Source organism: Tiliqua scincoides, chromosome 1 (genome assembly GCF_035046505.1).
Source record: "Tiliqua scincoides isolate rTilSci1 chromosome 1, rTilSci1.hap2, whole genome shotgun sequence".
Classification (NCBI taxonomy): domain Eukaryota; kingdom Metazoa; phylum Chordata; class Lepidosauria; order Squamata; family Scincidae; genus Tiliqua; species Tiliqua scincoides.
This window is the reverse complement of record NC_089821.1, coordinates 154,792,174-154,814,118: the sequence shown is the minus strand read 5'-3', so window position 1 is coordinate 154,814,118 and position 21,945 is coordinate 154,792,174. Positions and strand designations below refer to the sequence as shown.

General features: G+C 45.7%; 1 long non-coding RNA gene across 1 annotated transcript in view; it reads left to right on the top strand.

Annotated features, from left to right (window-relative positions):
• Positions 1 to 21,945, top strand: part of LOC136648581 (uncharacterized) — a 75,671-nt gene that overhangs the window by 6,060 nt on the left and 47,666 nt on the right. The window contains exon 2 of the long non-coding RNA XR_010794339.1: positions 12,879 to 12,932. This is a non-coding gene — a long non-coding RNA (uncharacterized lncRNA). The remainder of the gene's footprint in view (positions 1 to 12,878; positions 12,933 to 21,945) is intronic.

Sequence of the window (21,945 nt, the reverse complement as noted above, 5' to 3'; positions counted from 1 at the left end):
AGAGCAGCAAATCCCTATTGAAGCTATTAAAACAGGGGGATCAATCTCTGATTGAAAAGATTCACAGGAGTATCATGGACATGCCCAGATATGGCTGAGTTACACTTTGATTGATTGCACAGAAATCCTCTTCTCTTTTGGAAGACAACTACGGTACATTATATAATAGTTTCACTCTTTTCTTTTCCCATCTCTACTGACAGGTCACAGTCTATGGAGAAAATGCTACAGATAATATTGAAAGATGGGAATAATTGGATAGTCACTGAGCAGTCCAATCCTAACTTGCACTGGTACAGCCAGGCCGCAGTGACCTGCACTGTGTTCAGTGCAGGTAAGAAGGAGGCTGGAGGTCACCTTGGGGGTAAGAGGATATTCTCCCTTTACCCCATGTCAATCCCAGCCTACCCAATGGGGCTATTTTACTGATGTAAATCCATGCAGCCCATGTAAGTCAGCAAGGCCTGGAAGTGGAGATTAGGATCCAATGTGTGCTTCTACTGCCAGTCCCACCACCTGGGCCCAATCCACCTCTTGTTCCACCCTTCCCCTGCCTAAAAATGCCACCTCTCCACCCCCAGAATCCCCTTCTGCCACCCTCTCCCACCCCTGCACCATCCACTTAACCTGGCCCACCAGCACAGGGTCTAGATGCGGCTCTTCCAAGCAGGCGCAGGGTCTGCACCAGCCTAGCCAACTCCCAAGATGGCACAAACAAGCTTTATGGCATTTTTTAAACCCTTAGGAGCTGGTGCAGGTGGGCTGCACCAGCTCAAGTTCTGGTTTGGATTGCACCCTAAGTTGTCCATGGAGATAAGGAGATGGTCTTTATTTCATCTGGCCACAAGAAATATTGATGGATGGAAGAATCCATGACATTTCATCAGTATTGGCTCTAATTCATTTTTAAATTCTTGTTAAGCCAGATTTCAGACAAAATGAAGTGTTAACATGTTAAATACAAAGCCATATGTGCTTAGACAGACATAAGAATTTCACTCAGGCAGCTTTCAAAGGCCTTCCAAAAAGAGTCTTACAGACAGCATCATATTTCTGACATGAATACAAAGGAGCTTGGCTTTGAAGACAAGGCTGAAGTTCCCCACAAATAAGATTCACATATTGGATATGCTCTCTGATATCCACAATAAATTTCTGGCCTGTATAAAATGCTGAGGATAAAATGGATCAAAATGACAATGGAAAAAGGAAAAAAGAAAACACAAAACAGCAGTACCAAGAAGGCAATGAATATTTCCATGTGGAAAATCCATTGTCAACAAGACCCTGCAGTATAGCCTGTGGTCTGAACAAAAACATGTTCAAGCCAAGTCACTCAAATTTTGTGTCCAGTTCTGATTCAGGTCCATCCATATTTTTAACTCTCTTCAGTTCAGTTCTGGATTCAGATGCTCTCTTTAAGATGTGGTTTGCTAACTACGTAGTTCAGATACATTTCATCCAGAATAATGTCCAAGGTTGTTATCCTGTATGTATTGACTTGAATGCAATGGGACTAATTTCTGAGTAAACATGAATACGGTTGCACTGCATGTCTTTTGCTAGCAATAAGTCTAAAAGTTGAAAACAACTATTTAATCTGATATTTGTTTTGAAAAGAAAAGCTGTCTTTCTGAATTTTAAAAAGGTTTGGCAAACAAATTGCATACAACAGAATGAAAGAAAAACAAGCAAATGAAAGAATCACACAACAGCAAATTGATTATACCTGATTATTTGAACCACTTATTTTGAACTGCTTACCACTTTTCATGTTTAGAAGTTAAGTTCTGGTCAAGTTTGAGAGATTTTGGGCGCAATCCTAACCAACTTTCCAGCACTGACATAGCTGTGCCAATTTGGTGTACGCTGCATCCTGCAATGGCGAGGCAGTCAAGGGGGCCTCCTCAAGGTAAGGGCATGCTTGTTACCTTACCTTGGGGGCTGCATTGCGGCTAAGTCAGTGCTGGAAACTTGGTTGGAATTGAGCCCTTTGTTTCAGTTCTGGTACACTGAACAAAATAGCTCTGATTTAGTCTTTGGATTTGGGTTCAGGTTTGGTCCAGCTCCCTGGTTCAAGTCATTGCAGGGTCTAAATGTGATCTATAAGGAAACTCAAGGAGACACTAGCAACAGCCACTAGAAAGGATGCTTTGCTGGGATGAATAGGGACAGTTGTCTCCCACCCCCTGCTAATATAAAAGGACAACAATTTATAAGGTGCCTTTCCCCCAGGTAGCAGGAGTTACTCCTGTGTAAGTGTTCCCACATTCACAGGTGTACACATGTGTGCTGAAGAGATGTGCATCCAGATGGAAATGTCTCTTCTTTCAGCCAAAAGAGTAGGGCCTGATCTGGATAGAGAGTGCAATGGGTACAGGGGGAGGCACATTAGCTCTGTCCCCTTTGCACAATTCTCCCCCCCCCCCCGCAAATAAACTGTCCCCAAAGCAACTATTTTCCCCCAAAGTGTGGGGAGACCAGATGGCTTCTTGAAGAGGAAGGATGATTTTTGATGGGAAAATGGTTAGCAGGAAAAGAGTTAACCTCCTACTCCCCATGCACTGCTGTCTTGATCAGGATTGGACCCCCCTTCACAGCTGTTTGACCATTACTATGCATGATCCTAAGCATGTTGGATTACATCTGATGAAAAAGATCGTAATCCACAAAAGTTTATGCTGAAATACATGTGTTACAGTCTAATCCTATTCAGCGCTGCTGCAGCGGGACCACACAACCCATGCTGTATCCAGCACTGAAACTGGGCAGAGTGGAAGTTTCCTTGGAGTAAGAGAACATTTGTCCCCTTACCCCGTGTCAAGCCCCAGCCTGCCCAATGGGGTCAGGACCAGCAAAATCCCTGGTGCAAGTCTGAATAGCCCTGTGTAGGGTTTTCAGGCCCAGGAAGGGGGTTAGGATAAGGCAGAGGCCTCCTTTACCATCCCCACCCCCTTCTGAGCTTGAATCACCCCCTCTGCACTGTGAAACATGCCCTTGCCACCTCTGTTCCACCCTCCCCTGCCCCATGCTGCCTGGCGCAGAACTCACTTTCCCCGGTGGCTGTTCTGCTGGATTCAGCATTGGCAGCACAGGCCTTCCCACTGGCACTTCTTACTCAAAATTCATTGCAAACATGCTTTACAGTGATTTACTGAGCCAGCGCTAGCTCAAATTAGAATTGGGCTCTTGGTCTTTAAGATGCAACAAGATTATTTGTGCTTCTCTCTTTTTCTGTGTGTTTCTTACTTGAACACGTCACTGGTAGTCTTAGGGGAGAACAAAAACGAAAGGTGGGAGAAGAAAGAATTTGGAATGAGGACACTGGCAGATAGAGAGTGACCTTTCTCTTTTGCCACCTTTCTGCTCCTCATTACTGTCACTGGGAGAGACTTTTCCTAATCAGTCCTTCAAGCTTTCACATTTGCAAGCAATATGTAGTTTGTGTCCCTGTGGAACGGGATATAGAATCATTCCCAAATTCATTTCAGACACGGCAGAGAGGACTGCAGCTACCACCTTTCACTTTGGGTGATGCAATCACAGCTGAAAGTGCCAGCTCCTTCCCCTCCCACAATCTTCACAATTCCAAAAGAATTCCAGCAGAGACCCTGAGGCCGACTCTGAAGTCCTTGGGTGATGTCATGTCTGGAGGAAATGGGATGACAATAATTGTCCATTATATGATCCTATTTATTTTGTGGGAGGCACACAAATGCCTCTTCAGAATGACTCTTCAGGCTCCATTGCAGGCCATCTATCAGATACAGTCCATTTGTGGCTGTGTGGTTTCGGTAATAGGACGCCATTACATTGTTCACATTTAATAGCCAGCATCAGCAATGTTGTTAATATGCAAAAATTTAATAAACTTTAGTTTATTGGCCATTTTATCTTCCACTACAGCCCTCTAGCTGAACTGGATGAGTGCCAGGATATGATGGGGTGGTGGTAGCAGTATTAATATCAGACATCACCATTTTGAAAATATAGATTTCAGAAGATCAGGAGAAAGGGTATAAAACAAATTGATTCATCCTTTCTGTGTACACTTGCCGAACACTTCCAGATTTTGTATAGTTGTTTGCTCCCTAAGCTGGCTTGGATGAAAAGGACCTCTTCAAACTTGTGCAGGATCACTGCACACTGCTGATGAGCTCTTAAGTAGGATAGAAAGAAAAGCATTATGACTCAAGCACCATTGACACACTACACACAATCCTCTTCACAAACTCAGAAGGGACAGAACCTATTTAGCATTCTAAATCCATCTCAAATCCTCTGCTCCCATTTTAGTCAAATTTAGTGGAGCGACATAAACGCAGGCAAATCTGTAAAAACAAATTAAATCAGTATTTCTGATGGAGGTTAGAACTGCTGAGTACGCATTCTTCAGACTTTATGTGTCATTTCCATTTACAGTATAATGCTTTCCAAAGAAATTCATGTGATTCAGAAGCTTGATGCGCTGGTTGATTTTCATCCAGTGACGGTCTGTGCCAGCAGATGCTGTTGCCCGTGAGAATGTATAGTGGACAGTAGTTAAGATGACCAAGTCCAGACTGTGAGAGGTCCCTTGTGTCTATTCAAGTCACATAGAAAAGAAAAACAGGACCTGGTGACATTCTAACGTCTAGGTTATTCTTAAAGGTGCAGCTGCCAATCTCAGGTAATTAGATGGTATAGCCCAGGGCTTATCCAGACAGTCTCTGAATGCATGCTTCAACTGCATTTTATTATTAATTACAACAATAACAACTGAACAAGTCTTGGTTCAGAGACAACAGCATGATATTCTGTCCATATGTGGTTGAGGGGAAGGGCTGAGACAGTCTTGATTGGGAGTAGGTTGAGGATAGTTGTAACTACCATTAAAAAATTATGGCATGTGTGCAGTCTAGTGCTTCAAGAGGAGTGCATTTGTTTCAAAGTAAGCATGACTAAAACAAATATAAACACTAAACATGCAGCCCATTTTAAATACAATGTACCACATTTGTATTTCACCCTCCCTCTGAGGAGCTCAGAGCACTTGTGCATGGATTTCCCTCCATTTTGTCCTCAGCAACCCTGAGAGGTGTTAGAAAAAGGCGGGGGGTGGAGCAGAGCAATCAGTGAAAGCACACCTTTTCCTATGGTAAAACAGTCCACATGGCAAGTTGCTATCAATAACACATACACAGGAACAGAGGCTGGTTAAGGTTTCATAAGAAATACCCTACAGTTCTCATGGTTGTACATACATCTTCTGAGTGATCAGAGGCTCCTACTACTTGGAACAGAGAACCATAGTGCTGTTCTCTTTGTGTGGAAATGTGATGGGGATGACCTGACGGACATGGAACACAGGCAAAGCACATTGTATGGAGAAAGGGAGAGACTGTATGGAGAAAGGGAGAAAGGGAGAAAGGAACTAGAACCCGTCTATGCAAGGATCATAGAGGGCAGGTAAAGAGGTCTCAGGTGTCTGGAAGTACACTGCCCTCTAGAGCTGTGCATCCAGATTATAACATGAGGTAGGTTTTGCCTGCCCTAAACAAGACAACACTGACTGCCCTAAAAAGATCCACCAAATGGTGAACCATTTCAAATATAGGAAAATGTTGCTTTTAAAAATTAACTTTTTCTTCTTTTTAAACGTATGACCTGCACACAAAAGAAGGAGTTTGGGGCCATTAACAACCCAACCTTGAGCTGCCTGGTGTACAAGGTTACTGCAGCATCCAATGTGCACTGGGCAGCCTGTGACAGCTCCTTGGGAAAGGGGACTTTGTCCCCTTCTCTCAGGGAAGGGAAGTAGCCCTGCAGTGGGGTACTTGATTCTGTGATGGCTCTTGCACCAGCACAGAATCGAGGAGCCCTGTGTTGGGCTATGAGGCCTGACATGAACATAAGAACATAAGAAGAGCCCCACTGGATCAGGCCAAAGGCCCATCTAGTCCAGCTTCCTGTATCTCACAGTGGCCCACCAAATGCCCCAGGGAGCACACAAGACAACAGGCACAACCTGCCTGGTGCCCTTCCCTGAATCTGGCAATCAGAGGCAGCCTATCTCTAAAACCAAGAGCTTGCACATACCTACTATGACATGTAACCCATAATGAACTTCTCCTCCAGAAATTTGTCCAATCCCCTCTTAAAGGCATCCAGGCAAGATGCCATAACTACTTCTTGTGGCAAAGAGTTCCACAAACTAATTACATGCTGGGTAAAGAAATATTTTCTTCTGTCTGTCCTAACTCTCCCAACTCAGCTTTTGTGGATGTCCCCTGGTTCTGGTGTTATGCGAGAGGGAAAAGAGTGTCTCTCTATCCACTCTGTCCATCCCCTGCATAATTTTGAATGTCTCAATCATGTCTCCCCTCAGGTGCCTCTTTTCTAGGCTGAAGAGGCCCAAACATTGTAGCCTTTCCTCATAGGGAAGGTGCCCCAGCCCAGTAATAATTTTTGTTGCTCTCTTTTGCACCTTTTCCATTTCCACTATGTCCTTTTTGAGATGTGGCAACCAGAACTGGACGCAGTACTCCAGGTGTGGCCTAACCATCGATTTGTACAACGACATTACAATATTAACTGTCTTATTCTCAATGCCTTTCCTAATGATCCCAAGCATGGAATTAGCCTTCTTTACTGCCACCGCGCATTGGGTTGACATTTTCATTGAGCTGTTCTCAAGGACCCCAAGATCTCTCTCCTGACATGGGGCTCAGGATCTGGTGGAGCTGAGCTCCTGCCCCACTCCTCCCTCCCCACCACGCCTCCTCCCGCCATCTCTCTGCCCTCCCCAACCTCCCCCTGCCTCAGAATTCCTCCCCCCCATGCCCCTACTCACCTCTCCGCCACCTGGTGGTTCATGGGCCCAGCGCTGATACTGGCCCAGAGCGGGTTTGTGCTGGGTTAGATCTGGCGTTGTCCCACGGTAATGGTTGCAGTTGTACCTTACAGCATGTTTGCGACAATGCACGCCGGTGGAAAGCCAGCGTGCACGGCTCTGGATTGGGCCCTAAGGCTCTAAAACAAAAAAAATTAACTAAGAAAACGTCTCACACATTGATAAAAATCTGGCAGGAAGAATTGTGTTGCTTACTATTGGTGTGTCACAAGCACTATCCAACAAGAGGGTCATGACATACAAGTAACTATATTGTGTGTTGGGTGGGGGAAAGATTCCAACCTTACCAGCAACAAAATATTGCAGTTCACCTGGTGAAAAAATATAATGTACAACAGAAGTTCTTCCTTGAGTGAAGGCATTGTCTGGACCCTTGAAGAAATTAGTAACGGGGGGCGGGGGGGGGGCGGAAGGGGACAGAAGAACAATATGGAACTGCACCTTAATATTTTGCTCTGTTAGAGAAGAACAACCAGTTACTTCATTCCTCTTTCCATGACTCATTTGGAGCACGTTTAAAATAGATGTTTGGTGCACTTGGGCTTTTTCCAAAGCACATATTTCAGCAGTTTGTGATAGGTGAATTTTCTTTGTACCGGCAATGCTTCAGAGGAGATTTCTTATCTCAATCAATATGTGAGGAAAGTGGAAAACACTCCCATCCTTTCAATTCTCTTCAATGTAGACTGAGTTGGTCAGAAAGATTGGTGTAAAATAATCACCTCTTTGTGACTGAAATAAATGGCGCCTTATCCCAGAGCTATTTCTCTGGGAACAGGAATAGCAGGCATTTTCCCAGTGTATTCCTCCTGAGAAAGAGTTGATAAAGGTCCAAAGCTGGCCATTTCTCAAGGAAACAAATTAATTCTGGACATTCAGAGCCAGTTTGAGCCACCAACTTGGAATTGGTTGCAGAAACACCATAAATTGGGCTGCTTACTTTGGCAGTTGGCTTGCATTGTAGCTCACCTGCCCCAAAAAACAGAGAAGACCATCCACCGTACGTGGTCTGGATTTCTCTGGACCCTCTGGATTTTTCTGAATATCAGGCTTCTCATTCAGTAGCAGGAAGCTTAAGCTAGCAATGGTGGAGTGGCTCAAGTTGGCAGAAGGCTAGTAGTCAGAGGCATCACTAGAATTTGCATCACCTGGTGCAAGAGCTCATTGTGTCACCTCCATAATGGACCTGAATAACTGAATAAGCTTTCTAGTGTTAACTCTGGTTCTAGTGTTAACTCTGGTATGGAAATGAGAGCTGACTCCTACTAATATCCTATTGCTGAGGTTCAGTCTGGTTCAGCAGTGCCCCAGCCTGAGAGCCTCAGCCTCTGGCCCCTTAAGGAGCACGGGAAGGCAGCCACGTGATCCCCAGGACTGTGCTGCTAATGGGGACCAAGGGGGGGTTTACTTACCGGGGGATGCTGTGAGCTCCAGAAGCCGTCTGCAGGGCTCCCCACATCTTAGGATACTAAAAATAAGTGATCGGAAACCACTTCCAGTCCACGCAATGGTGTGGATGTGCAGCCAGACGCATCTTCTCATTTGATTTTCATGTATGATTTCCATTCTGTGTACAGATCTCCCTAGCTTCAGTTGGAATGTGCATGGTGGAAAACCGGAACTTTTAGAAATAAAAAGTATGGGCATGTGGCTTTTTTTAATTTTTAAAACATTTTTTTCCCCAAAGTACACAAAATACGTTTCTGAGAATGCTACATGCAGAGAGTGCTACACATGGCATTCACATTTGCCTTAAGTTGAAATTGTCTTCAGTAGTAATTACAGTTGCTTATACCTCAAGACATTATGTGACATAAATCATCCTTGAGGTTCGGTTGACAAACTTTCCCTTGGGATCCCATTACTTTGAACAATTTTGCATATAAATTGCAAGCACTTCCTGGAAAATCACAGCAATAACCTTCTCATGGATCACCAGGCCTCCTGAGACATAAAATATTGTTTCCATGAAGAGCTTTAACAAACATTAATTTGACTCTTACTGTTTAAAAAAAAAATCAGTCAAAGTCAGACACTATTAAGGGTGCAATCCTAACTGCGCCTTGGGCCAAATCCAGCCTCCATGACAGCTTCCCACCAAGTCTTGCGTCGGCCTGGCTGGGCCGATGCAAGAGTAAAAGGTAGGCCTGGGGGAGGCGGGGAGGAAGCTGGAGGGAGGCATTCCTGGGTGGGGGAGGGCGGGCAGTGGGTGGCCCTGGGGCAGGTGGGCAGGGAGAGGGAGGTGGGGCTTGGATCTGGCAGTTATGTTGGATCCCGTGGAGTTATGTTACTGGGGAGAATGGAGCGGCTTCAAGCCGCTCTGCTTTCCTTAGTCTTGCGCCGCCTCCAGAGGTGGTGCAAGTCCAAGGAGACCCATAGGGGCCAGCGGACCTTACTCAGGGGTAAGGGGAAAAGTTTCCCCTTGCCTCTGGCTAAGCCGCTTCTGGCCACAATCCTGCGCTGGATACAGCGCAAGTCTCCTAAGCAACGGATGCTCTAAGCAACGGATGCTCTAGGGAGCTGCCTTACAGAGAGGGGGATCAGGGCAATCAAACCCCCTCCCCTCTCAATCTCAGTCTGAAGCACCCAAAGGGAACTGAAGTATACAAGGTAGGATGCTGTGCCCCATGCCACAGGATTCCAAGATAGACGTATAGAGAGCTGGAGCATAGGACCACAGAGACAATGTGAAGCCCTCAATTTGTACTGTGACAACTCCCAGAAGTTAGAACTTGGGGAAGCTCCTCAGTCAGCCAATGCTGGCTTGTTCCACAAAGATAATGAATATGCTGGGTTCTGGGGCTGGGCATTCTGAGTAATTGTATGTGAAACACAGAAGGCCACATTATTGCCAGTGTCTGGACATGTTGCAGGGTGCCTGGAAGACTGGCTGGGAAGGGTAAGACTCAGTAGAATATCTGTGTGAAGGGAATTAGTCATACTAGAGTTTAAAGGATTCTAAACTATATTCTAAACTCATAAACTCCTATCTTAAAGTTTCTCTCTTCTCAGTGGAACTTAAGTCAAGTTCACTCACTGTGGGCACAATCCTAAGCAGGTCTACTCAGAAGTAAGTCCTATTTTGTTCAATGGGGCTTACTCTCAGGAAAGCCATTGTTGTTAAACCTGTGCCTGGGCAATACCACTTTAAACTGTAAGTGGGGCTCACCCAAATCTATTGCATTAAAAATAATCCCCAGAACACATAAAAATCTGCACGTGAGGGAGAAAGCTGGGCTGAAACTGCTTTTCACCTGGCATCTAGTGTTCTATGTACAGGGGATTTTTGTGCAAAATTATGTGGTATAGCCCAGACACAAGATTGCTGTCCCCATCTAAGCGTTGGCTGTAAGTCAGTCTGCCATTGCCTAAAAACATCACAAAAAGGTGGTAATGAGTGGGGTTTATGTCTTCTATGTTTGTTTACTCAGAAGTAAATCGTGCTCATTTCAGTAGGATTTACACCCCAGCAAGTGTGCCAAGCGATTGCAGCCTTAAAGGTTATGCAAGGTGACATTTCAAGGAACAACTTCAGATGATTTCTAGTTAACCCAGACCTATTCGTCAGAGGTGCAGGAGAGAGAGCAGTTTCTCAGTGTGTGCTTTTATTGCCTCGAGAGCAATAAACAACTAGAATCAATGAGCAGCCCAGAAGATTCTTTCTCATGTGGTTATGTCTTATAAAACACATGCATGCAAAAAGCAATCACAGGAAGTCTGATCTTAAAAAAAGAACGCTGTCTCCTCCTTTTGCCTGAGAAAATGGTCAGGAGAACCAGTGTGGGGCATATGCATGCAGAAACCCACACAGAGATGCTACATGCAAATAAAGAGATGTATATAGGCATTCCCCACCCCCACTCTATCCCCTCCCACTAGCAGAACAATGGCTCTCACTGCACACTATTCTGAGCTGTGCAATCCATCTGGGAAGAGAGAGCACTGGTGGTATATTTAGCATTCAGAGTTCAATTGCAACAGACATTTTATAGCTTCTGCTGGCAACCACTGTATGAGAAGCAGATGTTTGCATTTTCAGGGGTTTCTTTTGCAGAAGGTTGGTATATAGGATTTAATGAGGGATTTTTTTTTTTGGCTTGTTTTCTATAAAAAGATTTTTGGGTTTCACAGACAAGTTAATAGGATCTGTCTGTCACAGTGATGGAGACCTCAATTAATCTTACTCATATTTTTCACCCTGGGCAATATTATAGTTAAGCCATGTTAGTGACCTGCAAAATAGGCAGGCAACTACTGTATTATGTACTAGGATGCAAAAAAATGGTAATAGAATAATGTGTACATCATGCACGTAGGCACAGGGGAATTGTTTGTGGTGCATTCTTGATGTCACATACAAATATTCATGGCTTTGAACGTACATATAAAATGCAGACTGTCAGGCCGATCAGTAGGGACCTACTTGTCAAACAATATACCATGAAAATGGAACTATGCATAATTACAACACTGGAGAGAGCTTGTGAGTAAAGAGGGGAAAACTAATCAGATATTCAAAGGCTGGAATCCTATATACATTTACTTGGAAAGAAGCTTCATTGAACTCATCGGGACTTCAGTGTAAATATACTTAGGACCGGACTGCACGTGTACCAGCTGTTCAGTAGGGCAGGTTACAATTTAATGTGTCATTTCCCCCCTCCCACAAAAAATTTAAAATTTTAATGTTTCTGACATTTCGGAGTCTCGGCATAAGAAAATCAGCATAAAAGATGTCAGCTCAAAATGTCACTCCTGAATGCATCATATTAATGTATTGAGCAGCCTGCATTCTAACCAAAATGTTAATCCTAGTATTTGCATCTTTAAAATAATCAGTGTTTTCCTATTTAAAATTGCTAACTTTAAAAAAAATAAATCTGAGTTTGGATGGGAAGTTAAATTTTTATATATATATATATAAAAGTAATTTTTGTTTTGCTAACCAATTTCACCATAATTACAGATATCGCTATTTTAATAACTGTAATAACATTAATAATAATATTTTTCAAGAATGTAGCAAATTTCACATCTTCAGAGAACCTCACTTACCTTACTTCAGTAATCCTTACAACAGTCCATTAAGGGAGGCCAATTTTATTACACCCCCCCCCACCATATTGCCAGTGGAGATCTGAGGCTGGGAAAAATAATTTGCTAAAGTGAGTTTGTGTCTGCCATGATATTTGAATTGGGAAATGGACCGAGACATAACTGTTCTCTGAGACACAGTGGCTAAGTCACACTTACTCTTTTAAAAGCACCTCTTGTGCTTTAATATACTTGAAATGTATTGTGCATTGTGCATAATATACTTGAAATTGCACAGAAACGTCCATGAAGGTTGCCTTTTGGATGTGCTAGACACTGCAGAAAGATACTGTGAGACATGGTTGTCACAAGTAATTAATAATTTTATACAAGCAAAGAGTTGCCGTGGTTATGTGTGGTGACAGCTTGTGCTTTAGCTGGTAAACATGCTTAAAGGATTTGGTTGTGCTAACAGTGAAAGGAAAGGGTGGCATTAATCAGGCAGCAGCCAGTTTGCTGAAATATTCCTTCATGGGTTTTGGTTTCTGAGCTCAGCTATTGTTGCACTCCCCCCCTCCCCCCTATTCTCTTGCTTTACAGAATCCATTTTCTTGTGAGGAGAAAATACTATATCAATTTGCTAACTAATATACATACTGAACAGGTAGGGCAAAAAACAGCACACAGGCAATGTTGCAAGTCCTAATAAATATTAATCTGAAAAGGCAAGAGCATTTTGCGTGCAGGAAGAAAACGTGTTCATAAAAAATGAGGCTTATGAATAAGGAGAATGTCCTGGTTTTAAGGGCTGTTTTTTTTTTCCTTCCCTTGTTTCCTTGCAGGGTGGGTTTCCTTCAGTGTACTTCATTACACTCTCTTGTTTTTATTTATAATCACACCCTTCAACATAGAATAGCATACGTGGTTCTCTTTCTCCCTCTTCTCTTCACAGCGGTTATGTGAAGTAGGCTAGACGAAGAGCTGGTGACTGTGCCATGGTGATCCAGTAAGTTTATGGGGTAAAGTGGGGATATACACCCAGGTGTCATTCCAAAATCTAGCCATTATACTACACTGCTTCCTTTTTATGGCAGTTTCCATGTCATTGAAATATATTAGCTATTCATGCTCTTCTGAATACAAAGAAGCATCAGTGCATATTCTCACAGTACAGCTTGCACTTGGTTAACCAAGACCAAATCTGTTGATTCCCATGGCTGGGTGTATATCTTCTCTTTTCATCTCAGCTTCTCTGATGTGCTGCACAGGTTAATAATAGATTGCAAGCTTTCTTTGCTTGATTCTGACTTCAGTGGGATCAGAGAGTGTTCAAAAATTATGGAAATCGAGATGTTTCTTTGTGAGAAGTAATACCTCCTTCTACACACATTTCTTGGGCTTCTTTTGATTTCATCCAAATGGTTGGTTGGATGAAACCAAATGGATGAAACTAACCAAATGGTTTAAAGTCACATTTTGATGCTTTGATTCCCTTGTTTGGACTGTATCACTTCAGCAGCTGATGGGAGCTCACATGACTGAAGGATCAAATATACAAAAAATTCCTACACAGGAAACTAACCCATCAGGGAAAGGCCAGCCTAGAAATAAATGATCTCCTTCCATCTCGTTTTTCTATGATTTATTTGATCTGTAAGGAATAAAAATCAAACTCTCATAATGATACTGTTCATCAACGTGAAAATCCATTAATCAAATATATAGTGTTCCTACCTTTAGAATAAAGAATATAATCTTAAATAAAACTAGAGAAGGCTTAATTTATCAGCAATATAATCTATATTTAGATATTTGAAATACATGCCTTGTTTTTTATTACAGTTTTGTTCAGCTAGGACAGCAATTTTCAACCTTTTTCATCTCATGGCACACTGACAAGGTACTAAAGTTGTCTAGGCACACTATTAGTTTTTGGACAATTAACAAGGTGCACCGTGCTGCTGGCAGGGGGCTCACATCCTTCAATGGGCCCACTAAAAAATGCTCCTCCTGAAACTTCTGTGGCACACCTGCAGACCATTCATGGCATACCAATGTGCCAGGGCACAGTGAAAAACTGCTGAGGTTGGAGATTATCAAAGCATAATCCTATCCATTGCTGGTGCAGCGAGGCCACACAGCCCACATTGTATCCAGCATTGCATTTGAGACGACTGGAGGTCTCTTTGGGGTAAGGGAACGTTTGTTTCCTAACCTTATTTCAAGCCCTACTCTGCCCAATTGGATTAGTTGGATCTGTGCCAGTGAAATCACTGGTAAAGCCCCATGTTGGGGAAAAAGGCCCAGGAGCGGGAACAGGATTCAGTGGAGGCCTCTTCCTATTCCCCTTTCCAAGCCTCCATTCTACCCTCCCCCTCTGCCAGAGGGCACTGTACTTACCAGTTCTGGCGGCCGATCGTCCAGATTCAACGCTGGTGGGACAGCGCAGGCCTTCCAGCTGGTGCTTCCCACTCATACAGTGCTGCAAATGTGCTTTATGACACGTTTGCAACAACAAGTGCAAACACAGAGGCCACTGCACTGGCATGTGGCACAAATAGGATTGCCTTGTAAATGCTACAAAATGGAACAGTAGTGATAGGGAGAAAAAATCCGCTCAAGATTCAAATGAAGCATGAAATAATTGCAGAATTGCTAGATCTACAGAATTGCTAGATCTACAACAGTATTAGTTTATTTCTTGCTTTGAATTTTTTTTTTCTGGCAAGGATATTTACATGGAAAAGCAAACACCCAATAAGTGCCTTTTCTTATAGGACACCACTCCTATCTGCCTGCTTCACCAGTTCACACCAGTTCACACCAGTATTGATGCAGAGGGGAGGGGGGTTCAACAAGTGCAGCAGGCAGCCTATGAGTTCACACCACTATGTATTGGGATAGTGCCAGCACCAAGTTGCTGGGGCCCTGGTGCAGAGACTGGGTTCCATCATGGAGCCTCCTGCCTTCTCATAATGGTTTACTGGGCACTACCATTGTCACCAATGTCAAGAGTCAGGATTTGGCCTGAGTGGGTGACTGCTCTGGTGGATGTGGGTCCCCAACCAGTTCCTGACCCAACACACTCCTGACATCATCCCTCCACCCAATCTCATCATCATCTCATGCGCCACAGCTTATTGGCACAGAAAGACATTCGTTATTGAAACTGTAGTCAGTGAAATGGAATATGTGTTGACCTGACATACTACCCTTGATTAGGAGCTCTTGGTAAGATTGAGAACCTCCTTTTACATCTTCCAAAAAGAGCCAGGTAAAGATTACTGCAAAATGGTCTTAGATACATCACGTTGCCTGAGGTATTTCTCTCAGAAATATGTTGAGGTTGAATTGACACACATCCACGTGTGTGCACACAGTCAAGCCTTAAAAAAAAGAAAAAGGCATCTGGAAACATCAAAATGACATTAACTACATTCTTTGATGGTTTGTGAGATAAAGAGGAATAATGAAAGACCCTGCATGCAAAATTAGCTCAAAGTTGGAGAGAGATCTAAGAATTCTTTCACTTCTCTTTGAAATGATACCCTTAATACATTTATGTAGCATTAGAGAGGTCTCACCCCATCACCCCATTTCACTCAACAAAGACTTTAAAATATTTCCTCTAATCCTCTAAACAGAGAAAGTTTTGTTTTACAGCTATGGGGGAGGGAGGGAAAGTTCCAATGACTTCTGACTATTGCCACTTTGAAGAACTTTCCAGAATCATTTCATTCCACTTAATATTGACTTAGCATCTTTTTCAGTATAAGTATTAGTGATACTATTAATAATTAATATTAGTACGAAATATGATCACAGCCCACTTCCTGGTTGTGATTGTGAAACCAAAAATGGTTTGTGATCTCATTTTGTCAGTGTTCAGAGGTGCAGGGGCCTTGCAGAGGGCTCCACTTGACTCCCTGCACCCCCCCCGATGCTGGTAGGCACTCAGGTGTGTTTAAAAAAAGCCCCAGGTTTGCAGGTCTTGATATGGGAATTTAGTGATAATAAACAAGTCCCCCCCTTATGTGCTGGTTAATGATCGACTAAATTTTTTTCCCCATAGAGTATGGGGCATTGATTGAGATAGTTTAATTACAGATTACCTTTGAAATGCAAAATTAATTTAAAAACACTTTTTAAAAACCCAAGGAAATCATGTACCACAAGACGTACAGTTATGAGAAGTACAGCGATCTCTCTGTTACAGTTTTATTACACAATATGCCGTGGGGGGGGGAGCCAAACTGAGGCCACATGCGACTCTTTGACATATAACGTGCGGCTCTCTGAAATATGTTGGCTGAGCTCCTTTTTTATCACATTTAATATAAAAGGTAAATAAGAAAATGTTCAAGCTTTAATATTATTTATCGGGTATAAACTGAGAGTTCACTAGATTAAAATCCAAATTTAATGTTAATTGTGAGTAAATATATTTAAGAATTTGAATGCTTTTTAAATACAGTCATGCATCACTTAACGATGGGGATCGGGACCGCAATCCCCGTCGTCAAGCAGCGCTTGACAAAATGCAGACCCTCCACAGGTAAGGGGATGCTCCCCTCCCCCCCTTCCCCTCCCTTCCCCTCCCCTCCCCTCCAGTGGTTGTTTGAGCCTCCCAGAAGCAGCGCACCTCGAAGCACTGCTTCTGCAAGGCTCAGACTGAGAGAAATCATGTCTCTCACGCAACTTCCGGTTTCACGGAGGAAACCAGAAATGGTGCGACAGATGTGATTTCCCTCAGTCTAAGCCTTGCAGAGGCAGCACTCGAATGTGCACTGCCTCTGGGAGGCTCAGACAACCCTCCAGAGGGAAGGGGAGCAGAGCTTCCTTTACATTCAGAGGGTGAGGGTGTGTGCCCCCGACAACCGCGTGACCACACATGGTCGTCGGATATGCGATCCCGGCGTAAGCCTTTATGTCACAAAGGAGCTCACACCTGTATTGTGTCTCTCAAACATTTCTCTTGCAACTCTGAAACATCTGAAGTTTATCATATGCAGTTCTTACATTAAGCAAGTTTGGTCACCCCTGTAATATGCCATTAAAACATCAAATACACAATGCTAATTTTAAGAATGCAGAACATGAAACTTTCTTCCATGTCTTCCATCTTGCCACATGACCTGCCCTGGCCTATTACTGCCTAAGAGGCTCCTTCACTGGTCTGCTTGTTATTCTGTTGGTTTCCTGTTTTGGTCAGAGCTTGGTAGTGGCACCCAGACTGAATCCCTGCTGAATGTTCTTCACCTTCAGAACTTAGGTTTGAAGCTTAACTTCAGGGTTCAGTAGTACCACATTCAGACTAGAGCAACAGTTTGGTCTGGTTTCCATCCTCCTTCCCATTCCATCTTTCCATAAACTGTTTGGCAGGGCCAAGACAAGGGCCAAGTTGTGGACATCCCACCATTGGAATAATTCTGGAGTGCAGTGTGCTAACTTCCCACTGTATCAAATGGTACACACGACTGCCTGCATTTCTCTAATTATGCTATTGAGCACCCCTCTTTGCTTGGGAAGTGAGAATCAGTCTGATGGGAATGCGTGGGAAGGAAGGGAAGAGGAAGGGAATTGGGCTGGTAGTGGCAGAGGATCAACCCTAAGCTGAATATTTCTGTGCTTTGAAGAACTCTTAGAAAAAGATGGAGCTTTTCCCAAGAATTCTCAAAAATAACATAAGATCAATTATAACTTTAAAAAAACCCTAATCCTGTGACTCAAGTAGTCAGCTTTCATTTCACTTAACAGGAGCTTTTCAAATGATTTTATAGTGATTCATTCCATACCTTTGATGTTAAGCAGATTTAGGAAGCAGATTCCTTTTCTCACCTTTCCACCTTCTTTTGCACAGACTGAGGGCCAGACTACATGTGATGCTGAGTCACATGTATGGTAGTTATCCCCTAAGGAAAAGGAATTGCTAAAAACTAATGCTGGTCAATTGAGAAGTCAACCAAATGAAAGCCAAACTGCACATGACACTGAGCTGTGTGTAGTTTTTCTATGAATTTGTATACCCTCAGCAAAATGCAGTTGTGGAGACTGAAATGTGAAGATCAGAGCAGGGGATGAGTGACTTCTTCACCACTTCCCTAAACACACTTTCTCTTCCATTTAAAATATATGAAGTAGCATACCTGAAGGCCCCAATGCAAGGGCAGTGGCATAATGTCGTCACATCATCACATGATGTTGTGGTGTCACTTCTGGGATCGCCCAAAGGAGAAAAAGGTGCTGGCAGCAGCCACTTCACGATCTGGCTGCCACCCCCATTCCTTCTCCTGTGGAGAAGCCTCCACAGGAGAAGGAACCAGGGGCTGCAACCACATCACAAAGTTGCCAGCACCTCCTCCTGCAGGAGAATCCTGAAGTGATGTCACGTTTCCAGGTTGTCCCAGAGGAGGAGCTGATGGTGGCAGAGGCTGCACTGACACCCCTGTTCCTTCTTCTGTGAGACTCCCCCTTGAAGGGGCAACCTCTTGAAGGGGGGTGCCACAGAGCAGAAAGAATGGGACGCGGCCAGATCGCGAAACTGCCAAAACACAAGACTGCAGCTTTGTGATCTGGCTGCCTCCTGTTCTTTCTGCTCTGTGGCATCCACTTTCAAGGGGCACCTAGGGCAGGTGTCTATACCTGCCACACCCTAGATACACCACTGCATATACAGTGATGCCTCGCAAGACGAATGCCTCGCGCAACGACAAACTCGCAAGACGAAAGCGTTTTGTGATTTTTTGGTGACTCGCAAGACGAATTTTTCTATGGCCGTGCTTCGCAAGATGAATTTTTTTTGCATTTTTTTTGTTTTGGTTTGTTTTAAATCGTGATTCGCAAGACGAAAATTTCACAATACGAAACGACTCGTGGAACGAATTAATTTCGTCTTGCGAGGCACCACTGTATACCATATTTTTCGCTCCTTAAGATGCACTTTTCCCCCCCAAAAAAGTGTGGGGGGGGAAGTGTGTGCGTCTTATGGAGCGAATACTGGGGGCAAGGTCCGCATCGGGGGCAAGGTCCTCATTTGCACAGGCGCCACAGGGGGAGGGCAGGCGGAGAACAAAGGGGGCAAGGTCCGCACTGGGGGCAAGGTCCTCATTTGCGCAGGCGCCATGGGGGGAGGGCAGGCAGAGAACAAAGGGGGCAAGGTCCGCACCGGGGGCAAGGTCCTCATTTGCACAGGCACCACAGGGGGAGGGCAGGCGGAGAACAAAGGGGGCAAGGTCCGCAACGGGGCAAGGTCCTCATTTGCGCAGGCGCCACAGGGGGAGGGCAGGCGGAGAACAAAGGGGGCAAGGTCTGCAATGGGGGCAAGGTCCTCATTTGCGCTGGCGCCACAGGGGGAGGGCAGGCGGAGAACAAAGGGGGCAAGGTCTGCAATGGGGGCAAGGTCCTCATTTGCGCTGGCGCCACAGGGGGAGGGCAGGCGGAGAACAAAGGGGGCAAGGTCTGCAATGGGGGCAAGGTCCTCATTTGCGCAGGCGCCACAGGGGGAGGGCAGGCGGAGAACAAAGGGGGCAATGTCTGCAACGGGGGCAAGGTCCTCATTTGCGCTGGCGCCACAGGGGGAGGGCAGGCGGAGAACAAAGGGGGCAAGGTCTGCAATGGGGGCAAGGTCCTCATTTGCGCAGGCGCCACAGGGGGAGGGCAGGCGGAGAACAAAGGGGGCAATGTCTGCAACGGGGGCAAGGTCCTCATTTGCGCTGGCGCCACAGGGGGAGGGCAGGCGGAGAACAAAGGGGGCAAGGTCCGCACCGGGGGCAAGGTCCTCATTTGCGCAGGCGCCACAGGGGGAGGGCAGGCGGAGAACAAAGGGGGCAAGGTCTGCAATGGGGGCAAGGTCCTCATTTGCGCAGGCGCCACAGGGGGAGGGCAGGCGGAGAACAAAGGGGGCAATGTCTGCAACGGGGGCAAGGTCCTCATTTGCGCTGGCGCCACAGGGGGAGGGCAGGCGGAGAACAAAGGGGGCAAGGTCCGCACCGGGGGCAAGGTCCTCATTTGCGCAGGCGCCACAGGGGGAGGGCAGGCGGAGAACAAAGGGGGCAAGGTCTGCAATGGGGGCAAGGTCCTCATTTGCGCTGGCGCCACAGGGGGAGGGCAGGCGGAGAACAAAGGGGGCAAGGTCTGCAATGGGGGCAAGGTCCTCATTTGCGCTGGCGCCACAGGGGGAGGGCAGGCGGAGAACAAAGGGGGCAAGGTCTGCAATGGGGGCAAGGTCCTCATTTGCGCTGGCGCCACAGGGGGAGGGCAGGCGGAGAACAAAGGGGGCAAGGTCTGCAATGGGGGCAAGGTCCTCATTTGCGCTGGTGCCACAGGGGGAGGGCAGGCGGAGAACAAAGGGGGCAAGGTCCGCACCGGGGGCAAGGTCCTCATTTGCGCAGGCGCCACAGGGGGAGGGCAGGCGGAGAACAAAGGGGGCAAGGTCCGCACCAGGGGCAAGGTCCTCATTTGCGCAGGCGCCACAGGGGGAGGGCAGGCGGAGAACAAAGGGGGCAAGGTCTGCAATGGGGGCAAGGTCCTCATTTGCGCTGGCGCCACAGGGGGAGGGCAGGCGGAGAACAAAGGGGGCAAGGTCTGCAATGGGGGCAAGGTCCTCATTTGCGCAGGCGCCACAGGGGGAGGGCAGGCGGAGAACAAAGGGGGCAATGTCTGCAACGGGGGCAAGGTCCTCATTTGCGCTGGCGCCACAGGGGGAGGGCAGGCGGAGAACAAAGGGGGCAAGGTCCGCACCGGGGGCAAGGTCCTCATTTGCGCAGGCGCCACAGGGGGAGGGCAGGCGGAGAACAAAGGGGGCAAGGTCTGCAATGGGGGCAAGGTCCTCATTTGCGCTGGCGCCACAGGGGGAGGGCAGGCGGAGAACAAAGGGGGCAAGGTCTGCAATGGGGGCAAGGTCCTCATTTGCGCAGGCGCCACAGGGGGAGGGCAGGCGGAGAACAAAGGGGGCAATGTCTGCAACGGGGGCAAGGTCCTCATTTGCGCTGGCGCCACAGGGGGAGGGCAGGCGGAGAACAAAGGGGGCAAGGTCTGCAACGGGGGCAAGGTCCTCATTTGCACAGGCACCACAGGGGGAGGGCAGGCTTACTTTAAAAGTACGTTTTCCTCCTCTAAAAACTATGTGCCACTTATGGTCAGGTGCATCTTATGGAGCAAAAAATACAGTAGGTATTAATACCCTTTCCCCAACAGGCAGAAAAGAACCTTGGAAGGTGGGAGTTCCACTTCAGCAAAACATAGTTTACAAAGAAAAGGGTTAAGAAGCCCCTCATCCCTTGCACTGCTTTTCCATTGTTCCAACTTCCATGGCTGCATTTGTGAGTCAAAAACCATATAGAGAAATGTGACGCACAGCTCAGCATCATATGCAGCTGAGCCCTCATTTGTGTCACCAAGTCTCAGCTGTCCTGCATCTCTTCATTATCTTCGACCTGCCAGATTCAGTCAGTAGTGCTGGGTAAAGGTAATGCAAACACATGTGGAGTTGCACAGTGTGGGCAGCTGAAGTTTGCTGTAGTTCTCGTTCCTTCTCCTCATTAGCTTGAGAGAGGGCACAACCTGGAGAATGGCAACAGGCCTACTCTGCTGATTAGCTGAAGTTTGCTGTGTAAAAAAAGCTAGTAGGAAGCTGTAGTAGGAAGAACAGAAGTAGGTTGTGTGGAATGTGGGAATATATAGTTTATTGTCTATTTTTATTCATAATTAGTGACAGAAAACAAGCCACTAGTTGGGGCAAGGCTGTTATCATCTGATGTAAATTGGGTTAATTTAGCCATCACTTAAAGGCTACACACGAGGTGATGATACATATTGTCATTACAGAGCAGTGATTTTCAACCTTTTTCATCTCACACCAGCAAGAAACTAAAATGGTCAAGGCACACCATCAGGTTTTTTGATAATTGACAAAGCACATTGTGCTGTCACATCCCCCAATGGGGCCCTACTAATAAATGACCCTCTCCCAAATTCCCATGTCACACCTGGGCACCATTCGCGGCATACCTGTGTGCCAC